This window comes from Aptenodytes patagonicus, chromosome 2, assembly GCF_965638725.1.
Source record: "Aptenodytes patagonicus chromosome 2, bAptPat1.pri.cur, whole genome shotgun sequence".
Classification (NCBI taxonomy): Eukaryota; Metazoa; Chordata; class Aves; order Sphenisciformes; family Spheniscidae; genus Aptenodytes; species Aptenodytes patagonicus.
This window is the reverse complement of record NC_134950.1, coordinates 115973205-115989046: the sequence shown is the minus strand read 5'-3', so window position 1 is coordinate 115989046 and position 15842 is coordinate 115973205.

Sequence of the window (15842 nt, the reverse complement as noted above, 5' to 3'; positions counted from 1 at the left end):
TCACCTATGTCCCCATTTGTGTGTTGTTCTCCTGCCTTTTCTGCTCATTCCTTATCTGTTCTTTGGTTCAGTCACTAGTAGTAACTTTCCCAAAATATCTCAGTGATTGAAAAAGTGACTCTGGCATGATTTGGCAGATCTCATGGAGCTTTCCAAAAACACCTCATTTCTTGCCTTTTACTGATTTGAAACACAGCTAATTACAGAGGATCATGTTCTGACCACCCTCTCCAGACGGCCAGCTTAGGCATGGTTGCTCCTGCTCTCAAATGACTGTATACAGAGCTCAGATATGGCAACTTCAAACAGCAAATGCCCTGGATTGCTTATCCCTTTCTAGTATTTAGGCCATAATAGTTCACCTCAAAATAGTCCCCAGACATTTTTTCAAATCTAATGAGGGGTCTTCTTGCATCATTTTCTACCTAGATAGTAAAAAAAAAAATACGTCTTATTAAAAAAACCTCTCCCTTGTTGCAAGTCAGTGGGCCTTAGGCTGCTATATTCCTGCCAGTCTTGGAAGTTGGACTTGGGATTTTGAAAGTGCAGGTCCACGCTATGAATCTTTCTCTATCAGATCTGGCTCAAGAAGTGGTTTCCTACACCCTCCCCAGAACCTCCCATTCCCACTGCTTCCCTGTCAAAGATTACAGCCTCTCCGTTGTGACGATGCTTGTGTTTTTATATTCAAGACCACCTTTTTTTCAATTTCCTTAAAGAAAAAAAAGATTATTTCACATAAATGAAAGAATGGTTGTGAAGAACTGGCTCCAGTGAAGAATTGGAGCCAGGATAGAAAGGAAATTTCCTAACATGATTTTACTAACAAATATTTTATAAAGTAGCATTTAAAACTAAATTATTTAAGGCCTTGTAGGTTCAGTGACCAGCAACGTGGGCTTCTGCCGCCCTCAGACCTCATACCACCGTCATATCCCAGCATGGGATGATGCACAAAGCAGGAAGGAAAATACATGTTCAACCATACTTGGCCTGATATCTCTTGACTCTCATGAGAGAGGCCAGAGTAGCAGGTTCTGGAGGCTGAAAGTCAAATGCTTAACCATCAAAAATGCTGTATGGAGATTCATGTTCCATATACCTTCCCATCTAAACCACCACAAAGCTTTCCCCACCCACAGTCATCATCAAAAAGGAGAAGACAGTTCAACCTCCATTCTCATTCCAATCTAAACATCTGTGCTGAAGCAACTACAAAAGAAGACCTTTAAAGCCAGTGGTAGCCATAACTATCTTGTTTGGCCAGATCTTCCACTAACTAGGAACTCAGCTCCCACAGGATGCCAAACCACCACCAGATGGTTCTCTGAAACCCTTTTTGCCAAGCTCACAGTACAATTTGGATGAAGTTGCAAACCTTGTGCCACTACCAGTATTTCTGGACCCCTCAAGCTTTTTATCCCTTGCACATTGCACCCACTCATGGGAGATGCAGCTCTGGCACGCTCAGCCACGGCAGGTGTGTTAAGATATGCTGGAGCAACCTAGAGAGAAAGTGTACTTCCAGCCTGCACTCCTTGAAATGAAACCCCCATCCCCCTATTTTGCCATGGTGTCTCCTTCCCACAGAGACTCCATATACCACATCTTGTTGGTAGATGATGGATCAGGAGGGAAACCTCAAGGCTGTACTGCATATGCATGGGAACAAGACCTAATTATGAGAGAACGAGAGGCAGAAGTTGGTTGTGTAAGACCTGCACCGAACGCATGAGCTCTTCTCTGTGAGCCTGTCTTTGCATTCAGATGCCTTCCTTCTCTCACGAACTACAGCGGTGTTTGGTGCTGTGGTTGAAAGGAAATTTCTCGGGGATTCCCCTTCACTGGAAGTCCCCTGGTTAAGGCTGTTGCTGCTGGGGAACTCTGTGCAGCCTTTCCTCTGGTCGAGGGCTGAACCCTGTAGTCTTAATCTTTAATTAGCTTTCCCTTGACCCTCTCTGCAAGGCTTGCCACTGGAAGGCTTCTCCCTGGGGTGAGGAGGACACCTGCTTGCGTAAGTAAGACATTTTGATGAATCTCTTTAGAAGTGGTCAGGCCGAGAGAGCTGCCAGGACCTGCAGCTTCATGATAACGGGGTTTTCTGCAGTATACTGCGGAGCAGCCACCATTTAAGGTCATTTCAGCTTTGCCCTTTTTGTCTCACTGACATTGCCTGGCTTCAGGCTATTCCCAGCCATGAAGATTTTACACAAGGCAGAATAAAAGAGAAGGGCTCGTTTAATAAGGTTTTTCACAAGCAGACAGACCCCTTGCTCCCTGCAACCCAGCTAAACACCCACACGCAAGAAGCCTGTCCCTCTCTTAAGGGGACATCAGCTGTCTCACTGGCCATAGACATGAAGCATTCCCCATCAAGAAGGCAAAGAAGTTTGGTGACATTTTTACTTCAGTTCAGTTTGAGCTGGAAACTCCTTCAGTGTATGGAGCAAGTATAGCTTTCTGAATGCAAAGGCATGTTAAGAAGAGTCATTGCAACACATACCATGAGGCAGCTTCCAACAGAGCACCCACCACAGAGCTGAACTCCCCAGGTCTCTCCATGGTCAGCAGTGGGAAACAGGCACCATCAGAGAAAGACATAGTCCAGGACCCTAATGCAAGCGCTCAGGACTGCCCTCTAAAAAAGTTTCTCTCTCTCTTCATTGACTATAGATGATACCTTGGAAGATGAGGCTATAGGTCGGCAGTTACAGAAAGCTGTGTGGCTGAATACACACTGTCAGTGTCATCGACCAATCATGATTACAGGGGTTATAATTGTGTTCTCCCTTTCCTCTTCTTGCTGGGCTTTTGTGATTGCTGCAAGCAACCTCACTCACAGTTTCTGCGTTGCAGCCTGAGTTTTCATTATAAGAAGCAGTTGCACTAATATTAGCAATTCCCTGGAGCCTGCAGCTTCACTTCGATAACTACTTTTTCTAACTGAATGTTTTGCATTTCAGCTGGGTGACGAGCACATCAGCCGAATACTGTCCAATAGGGTTTTCCTCTGTTAGAAAGGAGGTTTTCTTCCACCTTACGTTTTTTAGTCATAGGAGGATTTCCTCCTCCTTCCTCCAGCCAGGAAGTTGTATTAATTTGCTGAGCTTTCCAGCACTGGGCCATGAAATGGGCAACACCTTCATAGCTGGTGTCAGGCGAAAACCTCATCAGGTATGTTGAAGTCACTCAGCTGTCTGAGGAAATGGTCTGGCTCCTCTTCAGTCACCCAGGCTAGCTGCCCCTGGGACGGGGTGGCATGCAAAACATTAGTTGTTTGTGCATCAGACACCCACCCTCTGAAATCTTCAAGATTCTTCAGGCAAAATTTCTTCTCTGCTTTCTGGGATTACTTTGGTGGTAATACGGTATCTATTGGCCTTGCTTTTCTTGAAGTGGCCTCAAAAAAATTCTGTTGTCTTCACTCACCATCAGATAGTTTTTCCTCCGTGTCAGACGAGACCAGCTGCTGCCTCACTTTTCTAGGTCCAACACGCACGCTCAAAGGTTCCGTGCAGCAACAGCCCTTGCCACATGGAGCAAGCCCAATATTTTGTGTGTTAGCATGGGGCTATCAGTGCACAAACGTTGAACTAGGAGGATGTTTCTACAAACCATATTTTGGATAGTGCTATATGAAGGTGTCTGCTGGGAATATTTTTTGTGGCTCTGGCCGCAGCTTATTTGGACTCAACTTGCTACAGTTTCCACAATCCGCTGCATTTTCTCTCCGGAGCAAAAGGAACTTATTCTTGTACAGACCCTCTTGACATGATCCCTTCTTTCAAAAGACTGATTACATCGGCACTTTCTGTTTCTTTCCTGGTAAGTGCTGCTGCAGCACACACGGCTGCTCCTTTAATTCTTCCTCCCCTTTGGCAACACACTGCCTGAAACAACTGCAGTCAAGAAAAATCTCCTAAAGGAATTTTTTTTCTGGGCTTGCACTGTGCTTTCAAGGAGCACCTTCACAGCTTAAAAGTGCTGCAATGAGGTCTTGGCCACGCAGATGCTAGAGGTTTGTCAGGAATGTCCTCTGGGGGCCGGTGATCTCTTTCAGTGGTAGCAGCACAGCTATATATGTGCTGATTAAGCTCCCGATACCCAGGGACAACAGCAATAATCCGATTTTTCCATCTGAACATTATTTTGCTGTGTTGACGTCTGTGCTCTCAATCCTTTCACTGTGGAGCTGCTTCTTGCACTAGTGCTGTTTCAACTGCTGCTTGTTAAGCACTTTCTTGTGGTGGGACTTCCCTTGTTTTCATAAAGTATTTTGTTTCTTTCTCAAGGCAACAGCATCCTTCACGTTCCAGATAGCTGTCCCATCCTGGCTGTTATGGAGACCCTGTGACTTCTGCTGATCTTGGTACCCAGTATTAATCAGTAAGTAGTTACCCAACACATGGCTTCCAGTTTCTTAGAGGGGGTTGGTTTATGGCATTCACTTCATTCATGGTGCCTGAAGTCCTTCATTTGCTATGCAGTGATTTACATTCTGCTGTCATCCAGGTTTAGTTTATGCTTCCCGAATTTTGGCTGAGTGGTGGTATTCCCTCTTGTCTTGGTCGCATACCTCTAAGTTGTCATGTATGTTTTCACCTCCTGTCAACATTCATGCGTTATGCACCCTTTTCCCAGGAAATCTCATGTGCCGATAACAGGCCAGCAGGTGTTTCCTATCAAATGTTGTGGCTGCTGCTCTGTTCTTCCAGTCTCACCTGCCTCTCCAAGGACAGGCAGGTTATATTCAGAATGTGCTGCAGAGTCATGATAAATAATAGCCTATAGCATAGGGAGCCTACAGCCTCCCTGAAATATTGAGTTGCTTTTTTTGCATGATCGGTACATATCCAGTCTGTCATTTTCTTCCTCGTTGTACCCATTTTAGAGGTTTGGCTACTTTAAATCATACTCTTGTGTCAGACACTGAGGTTCCTTTACCTCTTTGCACCTCACTTGTGGAAGTGGCTGCTGAAATACCTGAGCTGTCAGTACAAGGACCCTGGGAGGTGACTTATTTTTGCAGTTTCCAGGATATAGCCCAGGTTCGCGGGAAAAAAATTCTTAGCTGTTAGAAAAATCCTATTTTATTTGCCTCCACTATGAAATGAATTGCACAGATATCAAGTTTTTTATTAAGTGAAACCGTTTTCTGACTGATTTGCCAGCATGTCAACCACATAGAAAGAGAGATTTTGACCTTTTCTTTTGCATCTATAGTCAATCTGTACTTCTCCAACACTTGGGGTGGAAGACCTCCATATTTGACTAGTCCTACTGATGCAGGCAATGTTAGAGTCCAAATGGAAGCTGGCTTTTGCCCATCTTCTGTCTCATGAATACAGATTACTTTTCCCCCAGTTATCAGTTTTGAATGTCACAGGTTTTCCTTTGGCCCTGTGCAGCTAATTAGACCTAGGACGCTAGCTGCATTGTGATCCTTCTCTTTGTACTGTACCGTAGCCAAGAAGAGTGCTGTGTCACTGCTGCCGCTCGAGTCTCTTTGGGGTGCTCTCCAACTGCAGGCACCATACGCCCTGTACTTTTCTGTTTGCTTATGCGTCATGCTTCTGCAAAATGGTTTACTTTGTGGTTGGAATCAAACAGCCTTATCAAAATGCAACTTTTCAATAAAGCTGAAATGAAACATTTGGACCTCATGAAAACAATGTTTTGCTATTTTGCACGGGGGAGTTTAGGAAGAAGGTGAACAGCTTCTCAGTTGTTGAGTCAGTGTTTGGGGGGTGAGGGGGGACAGGATCTCCCTAAATGACCAGAACATTATTTTCTTTGTTTTGATGGTCAGAATTGGAGACAATGTCAGGACACAAAGCTGCAAATATGGGAAGATCATACTTCAATCTAGATCCAAAAGCAAATTCACAGCTGTCTGTAAATTAAAACAAAGAACAGCTCAGTGACTTGGGAGCTTGCAGACATGTCGAGTTATGCATCTGCCCACACTTCAGGCTGATGGGGCACCAAGCAATCCTAACCCACCAGGGGGATAGTTGTGTGCGTGTGGTGCTGAGTCCCAATAATAAGCCTTGCTAACAGGCAGTGTGTCCTACATCAGGGGTAACACCTACATAACATAGTGCCGTGGCTCCCAGGCCAGGCTGCCTCATATACATACGCGCATCCATGTTCAAAATGATTCTCACCTGCCTACAGGGCTAGATTTTTAAAGAGTACCAAAGGATGCAGATAGAGAACTCGATGGGAGTGGGGCACTGAAAACAGCACTGGGAACGAATTTGCCTCTATAGGTCCTGAACGTGTTTGGAAATCTGGTTACGTTTCAAGCATAATAATGACTTTGGCCAAAAGTAAGTTTGGTTACTTGGTCCTACGGATAATTGTTTGATTTTTACCTGAGACGACATTGTCATGAAGGACAAATTTTATTTTTGCTCATATTTTCTCCTAATTGTTTATGATGCAATTGAGTATGACAGAATTTGTGAAAAATATTCTTATTAAAAGAATGACTGTACAACCTGTATCTTCACCTGTAGTGGTAAAAAGATTCTTTTAAGTAACATTCTTTACCCATATTAGTTCTTTCTTCATCAAGTGTTCATTCACAAATTCTTTCTTGCTAGTACTGGATTTCATAATTGAAACAAATAATATTTCAGAAATAATATTAATAGAAAATAATATTTGCTCATCTTATAATTATTTTCAAATACTGATGGAATTTATTATTTTTTTGTGGTAAATGTAGAAATAAAATTTACTGATTGGTAGGGGGACAAAAAAGTAATTTTGCTTGTAATACCCACACATACATTATAATAACAAATTATTGCACATGGGTGTAGGTGTATAAAGGAAAAACAGAGGGTTTCTTATTTCATAGATATGATTACGTTTTGAATTATCTTGCACACATCTAATATGCCAGGGGCATCTTGGGAGCTAATCAACACCTGCAAATCTCACAAAAATTAATGGATCCAAGTTTATAAGATATTCCTGTTGACTTAGGCCCAGTTTGCACTTAGATTTTACAAACTAATGAAGGTATACCAGAGGGGACAGAGTTTATACCTGCAAAGTGTACGTTAAACTCATTCCTTGAACAGAACAGAAATATACTTTATTGAAAGCATAACTGCATCTATACTACAGCTCTAACTGCTGCAGCTAAATTTTTAAGCTTAGTAGCAAAAAAAAAAAAAAAACCAAACAAAAAAACCAACCAAAAAATAAGGACCAAAGTGACTTGCTGTGGTACAGCAGAGGAGCTAGAGGAAGCTGCTACAAGTCTTGAACTTCACCAGGCTGTAAATGCACGGTGATGGCAAGTGATGGGCAATGGCCGTTTGAATCTTCCACAACACCCACACGAGTGTCAAAATGGCACCAATGGCTAAAATCTGATCAAAGCTTTTGGACAAGGACCCAGTGAGCTTTCAGAGGACTGTTTTGGGGCCAGCCCCTGCTCATCTCCCATTCCCAATGACGCTAATCTTGAAGAGGAGACGATCAGTCTCACTCAGGGAGGACTGGAGATTTCTCCCAGCCGTAAAGTGTCCTGAGAGGTACCAAGACTTCCTCCACTGACCCCCGTGAAAGCCAGCGCTGCTCTGGCACCCTGAGAGGAGCATTAGTAATCACCCTGCAGATATTATGTCATCTGGATGTATTACCTGATGGACAGACACGTCTCTCTTCAATGTTTTCTCAAACCTCACTAAAACTTGGGACAATGGCTCTCCAGGCATACCAAGTTCAGGTATGCAGAGCAGAAGGCCTGTTTAGATGTATACAAAGAGGCACACCCACAAGGGTGTCCAAGGAGGGAAAGACGACAAGCACAGCAACCTGGAAAGCTAATCACTTACAGTCACTTATCCAGGGCTTTTATGGGCTCCGCTGAGTTTGACCTCTCCGCATTAGCAATTGGTTAGACAATGTAACTAGGAAGAGGGGAAATATCCCTGTCCCATCTATCACACGGCAAGGAGGCTCCTTACAGCTCCCCTTCGGCACCTGAATCAGGAAATCTGCAGCAGCTACCCTCCCTTAAAGATTTCACTGTTCAGAAACATCGACGGGTTTCATGGTTGCAGTGGCTTATTGTAGGAAGTAAGTTAATGGGAAAAACAGCTGAGGAGGTGATTAAAAAGAAAAAAAAAAAAAAATTAGCAGTCTTAGTATCTTAGACCACATATTTGCACTCCGTTCTTCTAACAAAAGACATGATGAGCTTGCACGTGCACACACACGCACACGCTCATGCTTATTCTATGCTTTTTCGCCTCATCTGGCAGCCGCTTTCCGGTCCAGCAGACACTAACATCTAATGAGTCAAACTTCCCATTTTCAGACTAATCAGTCGGCTGCACTAATTGCAAATGCAAATATGCAAATTTATATTAATTAATTACTCTGCTAATTAGTTCTGTGGTCTTTTTGGGGTAATAAATCATTGTGCAGTGGAAGGGAAACACGTCCTGTCCCATTTCACTCCACATAAAAATTTAATGTACTCATTGAAGAAAATATATAAAAAAAACCCCTATCCCGATAGCTCTGCTTCTACTGATGAGTCCCCTACAGAAAGGTATGATTGTAAGAAGGCTTTCACATCTCCAGCAAATGCCATCACTAAGGTGCCTGTTAGCAATTTAATTATCACATTATGAGCTCCAGGAAAAGCCAGTTTGCTGTGCTGCAGGCTGTGACTCTGAGCTCCATAGTTCACACATTTTGCAGCAAATGCTGTTTATACATACATGAAAGATAATCTGGAGGAAAGCATTCGGTTTGCTCTACCTGAATGGACTGCTAAAGCTTGCGTTCAAATCCCAGGAAGCTGGAGCTGCTAAAACCATCTTGACTATATACGCTTTGGTCCTGCAGCCTCACTAGGTCACATTTGAATGGGTGGTCAGGAAAAATGAAGAGTAGCTGAAGAAGAAATTGCTTGCGGAGCCCTTCCCTGGCCTTGAATTTTACTTTGGCTCTGATTCATTTCAACAGGGAACTTTTGATTCCCAGCCAGTGCCACCGCTCCCTCGCACCCTTCACCTCCCCAGCATGCCCTGGGAATAGGGAGGGCCACTCATTGCCGCCCCACTGGTGGTCTGCCCAGCCTCACGGGATCTGTGGTCTTCCTTCCCCACAGTGACATCTGGAAGGTGCAGTTAGTTCCCCGCACTGACTTCGCGCCCCAGCAATAGCGCACAGGGCAGCGCGCTGGTGGAGGCTCAGTACCAAATCCCATCAGTATGTGGATGTCAGTGTGTCAGGTGGCTCAGCTTATTCTACATCTTCCTCCTTTTAGGACAGGAGAAAAACATCATAACAAACATAGCATAACAAACCCAACAGCACCTGGCTGTGAAAAGAGAGTCACTGAGTCCCCTCATCGTATGGAGCTACACCAACTCACAGCAATGCTATGGTGCACAGCTCATCACAGGCATCTCAGGAGCCAAAGGCTTTCCTAAGAGATTTAAAAAGGCATTAAGCAAAGTGCATCCTCTTACCTTACACAAGTTAAGGCTAACTAGAAACGCAGCATCTCCCACAGCTCTCAGAAGGTTTCTTCATCCTCCACTTGCTTACTTTTCACTGTTATATACCATCATTTCAATAAATGTGAAATGTTCACAGAGCATTTTCTTGGGAGTTTGAATGTGATCAAGTGGGTTAATCCGCCTCATAGAGATAGGCTGAAAACCAGAAAAAGATGTTATAAAAGTCAACAATGCTCTTCCTGTATCTCTGAGATTCAGGCATCTCACATGTAAAAAGCCTTCTGATATAAAAAAAAAAAAAAAAAAAAAGAAAAATCATTAGCAAATGTTTTGCTTTATGCTTTGAATTATTTGGTCTAAATTGAAACAATAAATGAGGTTTACAGGTAATTAAATTCCAAGAGCCTTTACCATGCTAGGTTTAACCAGAATTTGAGCTGTATATTTTTCTCATAGTTTGGAACCCTAGGATAGCTTCTTTCTTTTTTATTTATCTTTCCTACCCAAACACTGGAATAGAATACTGTTGAACTGATAATCTGAAGTCCTGTGACTTAGGTTCTGGGAAACAGAGGAAACAAAAAAAATCTAAACCAACTTAAATTGACCAGGCAGTTTACGGAACAGCCAAAAATAAAATTTATTTTAAAAAGTTGCCACCTTTGCTTGAAATACTAATGTGCACTAACAGCTATGCCATTTAACATCATGCAAATTAAAATATTTATTTAAAAGCAAACCACCTTTGTGATCTTTCTAGGTTTGCAGGATCCTGGAGTCACATGGGATCCAGATTGTTTGTTATAGAGTACAGTCCTCCCCACCTGCCGTGAGTTTTGCCTGATATTTAAAGAACAGCTTTTTTTTTTTTTTTAAACCCTACAAGTTTTCAGAGATTAATACGTAAAGATTTTGACAAAACTCCACAGGTAACTCTTTAATAATGAATAGGTACAAGACGGTAATGGGACTTTGTTCTGGTTGTCTGTAGTGTTCTTTAAAGAGTTACATTTAAATCATAATTGCACTGGGACATGAGATATAACTTAAGACATTTGACAAAGTCTCTAGACCCTTTGATGGGTTAGCTTCAATTAGAAAGCTTCAACAGCACATGCATCTTTTGCAAACTGCAGTAGGCTTCCTCACGGCAGGCACCGTGAACAAAGTTTTCTTTTTTTCCTTTTTTTTTATTGTGTTCATAAAATAGCTAAGAAAGTTTTGTCAATACTTATTTCTGAAGAATATTGTCTTGATTCAGGATACTTACATATAGTCAGAAAAAAGTGATGCTAATAAAAATTCCATCATGACAGCCTATATTTATTCCCTTTCAATTACTTCTGGCTGATATTTATGCTCCTGTCAGGGCTGTGAAATTAAGACTTTTCTTAACATATAGGACAGCAAGGCCCATTTGGCATCCAAGATGAAACCCAGATGAGTGTTAAGATTGACAGTGTTTTCACCCTTATAATTAGCTATTCACACAAATGGGGTTTTAGTTTGCACTTATGCTTAGAATATGGCACTTCTTCATACAGAGAGCAGCGTTCACATGTTAACATTTTCACTTTTGTTTTTTGTTGGCAAGTAAACCAGCATACTTGCTATTGACTTCTGTTAGTGTTTTGCTATATACTATTCACTATTTATTAGTGCCTTGTTTAAAAAGAATTTAACGTAAGCAAGGCACAAACAAGAACTGCAGTGATGCCCTTTTCCTGTGCCCTGCTCCCGCCTAGAGTCACTCTGCTGCTTCCAGGTGAATGCTTTCCACACACGTAGCACCAGGGCACCGCTTGCCAGCATCTTTTTTTTTTTTAAGGGTTAAAGACCCCCCCTCCCTTGCTGAGGGAAGGATGGGTGGCCCCAGTGCAACAGAGCACGTACCACAGCGAGCTAGTTTGCAGCCTTGTCCTCAGTTGTGCACTGACTCAGTGATGTCTGGAGGAAGGGCGCAGAAGTAGGAAACCTTATGGCAGTACCGCAACCATTGCCAGAAATTCATCAGGGATTGTGATGGGTTCTGAAGAAGGTCCTGTTTGTTCTAAATCGAGGAATAAAAGGCTCAGTGATGGAAAAGAAGGCAAAAGGACGGCTAAAACATTGGTGTTTTGCTAGATCTGAGATGCAACTGATTTGCTCATACACATTAAGAGTTTTAAACAGAAGAAAAAACAAAATAAAGCATCCTAAATGAACTGCGCTCAATATGTACTTAGGCTAGAGAGCTCACTGCCACAAGAAGTGGATTTCAGAAATGTATGTTTGCAAAAAGGAATTGATATGCATATCAGAGTTACCGTAATTAATTACAATAACGTTTTTGGGTCATGCTTCAGGGCTCACCGAATCCAGCAACTGTTAGAGAACGGGCTGAGACTTAACAAGGGTAATCTCTTTTTAACCTTCATGTACACACTTTAGGGGTCTCTCTTCAGCAATGGCTATTGCCAGAAAATAAATACGAGATGAGACCGATCTTAGGTCTAAACAAACAGGAAAAATTCCTGTGTTCTCTGCTGTGGACTATATCCCTACATGGTCCTTCCTCTTATGGGAATGGATGGCTTTTGGCAGTTGAGTAAGTCTCTTTCCTAACTCTTTATAAGGCTAGAATAAAAAGGGGATGAAAAAAAGATAAGGAAAACTTGATCACTTGAGCAAAAGAGGTGGCATAATACACAAGCTCTTTTGCACCAAACTAATTAATTAATATTGTTCATCTCTTTAAAAACAATTGCATCTACAATGGACAAGAGGACAACTATCAGGCTAGATTAAAATGAAGATTACATATAAAATCACTGGGGGAAAAAAAGGAGAACAGACTAATGGTGGAGAAAAGGCACAGAGAAGCCCTAAAGGCAAACAATAGAATGAATAAGTATGGTAACTGCAAACCACCTAAGCAAAAAATAAAAATAATGATTGGGGAAATAGCAGTAAAATGGGAAAATCATTTGTCTATACCAAAGCTCCACAACTGCAGCTTTTTGCCTCCAGGCACTCCAAGCACAAGGTTGCCTTCTCACCCAAGTGGTAAGATATCTGGAGAAGCAAACCGAGACTGTTGTTCATCTCTTAGAGGAGCAGAGCAATGCCTCCCTCTCCGCTCCCACATTGATGCAGCACCACCACCATAGCTCAGAGAGGGCAGCTACATGGGGAACAAGACTTGAGGCCGGGCAGGGGGGATATAACGATATATAGCAACAGCGGGAGCCCAGGGCTCGGACGCTGTGGTCGCAGCTGCCCAGGAAGGCAGCAGCAACAAGCACCTCTGATGCAAATGAAGGCGTGAAGCAGGTCAGTGCTTCAGGGCTGGGGACTTCCACTGGTGCAGGTCAGAAAACTGGAACTGAACCACCACATCCCTACCAAAGATAAAAAGGTCTGGCTTACTTTCTTTTATTGTATTTAGAAGTCCTTTGCTCACCTTTGTTGGGGGATACTTCACCATACTACACTGAGGCAGAAATGTTGAGCCTGTTATGTGACAGGTTAAAATGGAGTTGTGGTTGCAAGGCACCTTGAGAAAGTTAAAGCTAAACCAAAATCAGAGTATTCTTCCAGTGAGTTATCCCCAAATTTCCGTGTTTGTTTTCAATCCCAGCCATGATGAAATGTTGTAATATTGGTTGATATACTCCCTAACAGTATTTTCAAATGAAAAACTACATTTAAATTTCAGAAGCTGAACCTTTGCAGCTTTGACATACAAAGTAGGAAACAACAACTCATTGCCAGACACTTAAAACAGAGAAACGCCTATTTCTCCGATGACACATCGTGGTACAGATGGATGGTCGTTCAGAGGCAGGATTGCACTGCACCCTGGAAAATGCATTATGGCCACAGAACAAAAGCCATAAAGAAGAATTGGGGCCCACACCACAGCTCCCATGACCCAATGCGTCTTCTAGGACAGGACACATTGGCATTTAACTGACTAGAGAAATACACATTTTGGGGCAGCCCAATGAACCGATTATTCTTGTTGGGATTTATTGACCTCACAAAGGACTGGTTTTGGCTTTCTCAGCAGATAGTCAGCAGACTTCACTAACAACGAAACACACCCAAGAAAATTTTGATTCGTGAGAACAGCTTTATCATGAGGAAATTGTTCTGGCAAAGGATTTCCAACCAGCTCTAGTCCTGACCCTGCAAAGACTTAGCATGGAATTTGGTTTATCTAACATCAGGCACCAAAAAAATTGTCTGTCCTAAGCAGGTTGTTTAACACATGCACAGAATTAGTGGAAAGTAGTGGAAGGTGATTCATTGCACTTAGTTTAGACACCCCAGGAGAAGACGGTGCCGCCTCTTCCCATTCTCTAAAAGCAAGCTTAGACAGGTGGCTTTCACTCAGGCAGCTACTGGGCAGTAAGCTGGGGGTATGTGAGTCCTTGCACAGCTTCACGTGTACGTGCAGGGTTATTATTCATTGCCCGTCTAACATGATGCTGGTGCTGAGTGAAGTCCACCTGGAGCTGAGCTCAGTGAAAAGCCCCTACCCTCACTGTCATCCTTAGCGTCACTGTGGTTGCACGTGTCTGCCCGGACAAAACAGAAATAATAAAGTTTCAGGCTCTGTAATATTAAGTGACAAAGACCTGAAGCTGTGACATGAAGTGTGTGGCTGACAGCAAAGGTTGCAGCAGCCTAAGATGACAGGAATCTCTTTTCGTTTCCTAATCGGAAAAACTCACTGAAAATGGGACTGACGGATTTGGAATAAACTTTTGATGGGATTTTAAATGTCCTAGTAGTCTCAAGTTGGCTTGACCACACTGCCTATAGTGTTTAGGCAGCTCAAAACCAAAGCCTTAAAATGAGTGTACTAGTACTTAAATAAAGAAAAAAAGATCCACGGTCATTAAAAATCCCTAAAAAAGAACCTAAATCAACTAGGATTTTGGGAGGATTCTTACACGTTTAAAAAGGTTTGCTTTGGAAGAAAAGATTTTGTTGTTCTTGTTAACTAATTACTAATTTTTAGTTCCTCTTTTAATTTCTCATTTTAATTACCCTCTAATATAAAGAGCAGAGAGCAGAATGGTTTTGTATGTAGTTCTTTAACATTCACTACCTAGCTTACTTAGTGAAAAACTGAATTAAAATGCTGGCTTTCAGTTAAATAATTTTTTCATCAGTTAATTTCTTTTACTGTATCTTAATTATTTTCCTTTTTCAGTGTTTTACTTATCTAAGATCAAATCTTAGCTTTGAGCAGTAACATGATAGGAACTATGAAGGTTAGGTTTGTAACTGATTCTTAAATCCCTTTTGCTATATAAAGCATGTAAATTCACACCTTCTTTTCTGTAAAAGCAAAGACACACATGTGTCATATTTGACTACAGCTTTACATAAACAGAAGTTAAATAAAGCATTAGTGTACAAGATGCCATTTGATCAAGGCAAAGGTTTCTTGACCATACACTTAGAAGACGCAGTTTAAACATCTGACTTCCTTGAAAATGAATTATTCGGTTTCTCTGGAATAGAAGAGGCAGCACAGTTGGGTCTGGATGGATTTTATCAGACTATGAACTAGCTGTGCTGTAAATAGAGAAATACTTGAGCTAGATCAGGCTGGAGAGGAACAGAAAAATGTTTACGCTATGTGCATTACTGAGAGGACATCCGCGTGCTCCATAGACAACAGTGTCACTGACCTTTCTTTTTCCTGCTCTGCCCTCAGCCTATCCTCTTCTAGCTCACACCACCATTGCCCCAGATAAATAATAATCAGAACCATCACTCTTGCCTCAATCTATCACCGGTAAGAGATTTCAGAAAACAATCAGCCCAGCTGGAGAAAACATCAAAGTGGAAAATATATTTGTACCTAGGAAACGTTACGTTTGTACTTGGGACTTGGACACATCAGGCTGTCCCATGCTTCTCTAGCCGCCTGAGCACCCTTTTTTCCTAATCGCTTGCAGATATAAACTGGTCTCTGTGCGCATGCTAGTGGTGTACATGGAATTCACAGCAATATTCACAGCATCCACCTCTGGGAACTTGTCCCTTATGGTTTCAGTCAGGAACAGATGTTTTAAGTACGTAGTTTGAATAGAAGTTTCTTTATTTTCATTTGAGGTTGAAAAATAAAATTGTTTTGCTCCATGATCTTCTCATCACCTGAAAGTTAGAATTAGGTTGATGGGAGGGGCAAATGTGCGCGTGGCTTAGATCCAGAGACTGAAAGTTACGGAGCGCTCAGTCTATTTCCCACTGTACGTCTGACTCACCATGGGAACTTGAGCGATAGCTCCTCCATCTATGGAACACTGAACTCACTGAACCAGCAGGCGCTGAAGCTTAATTTCA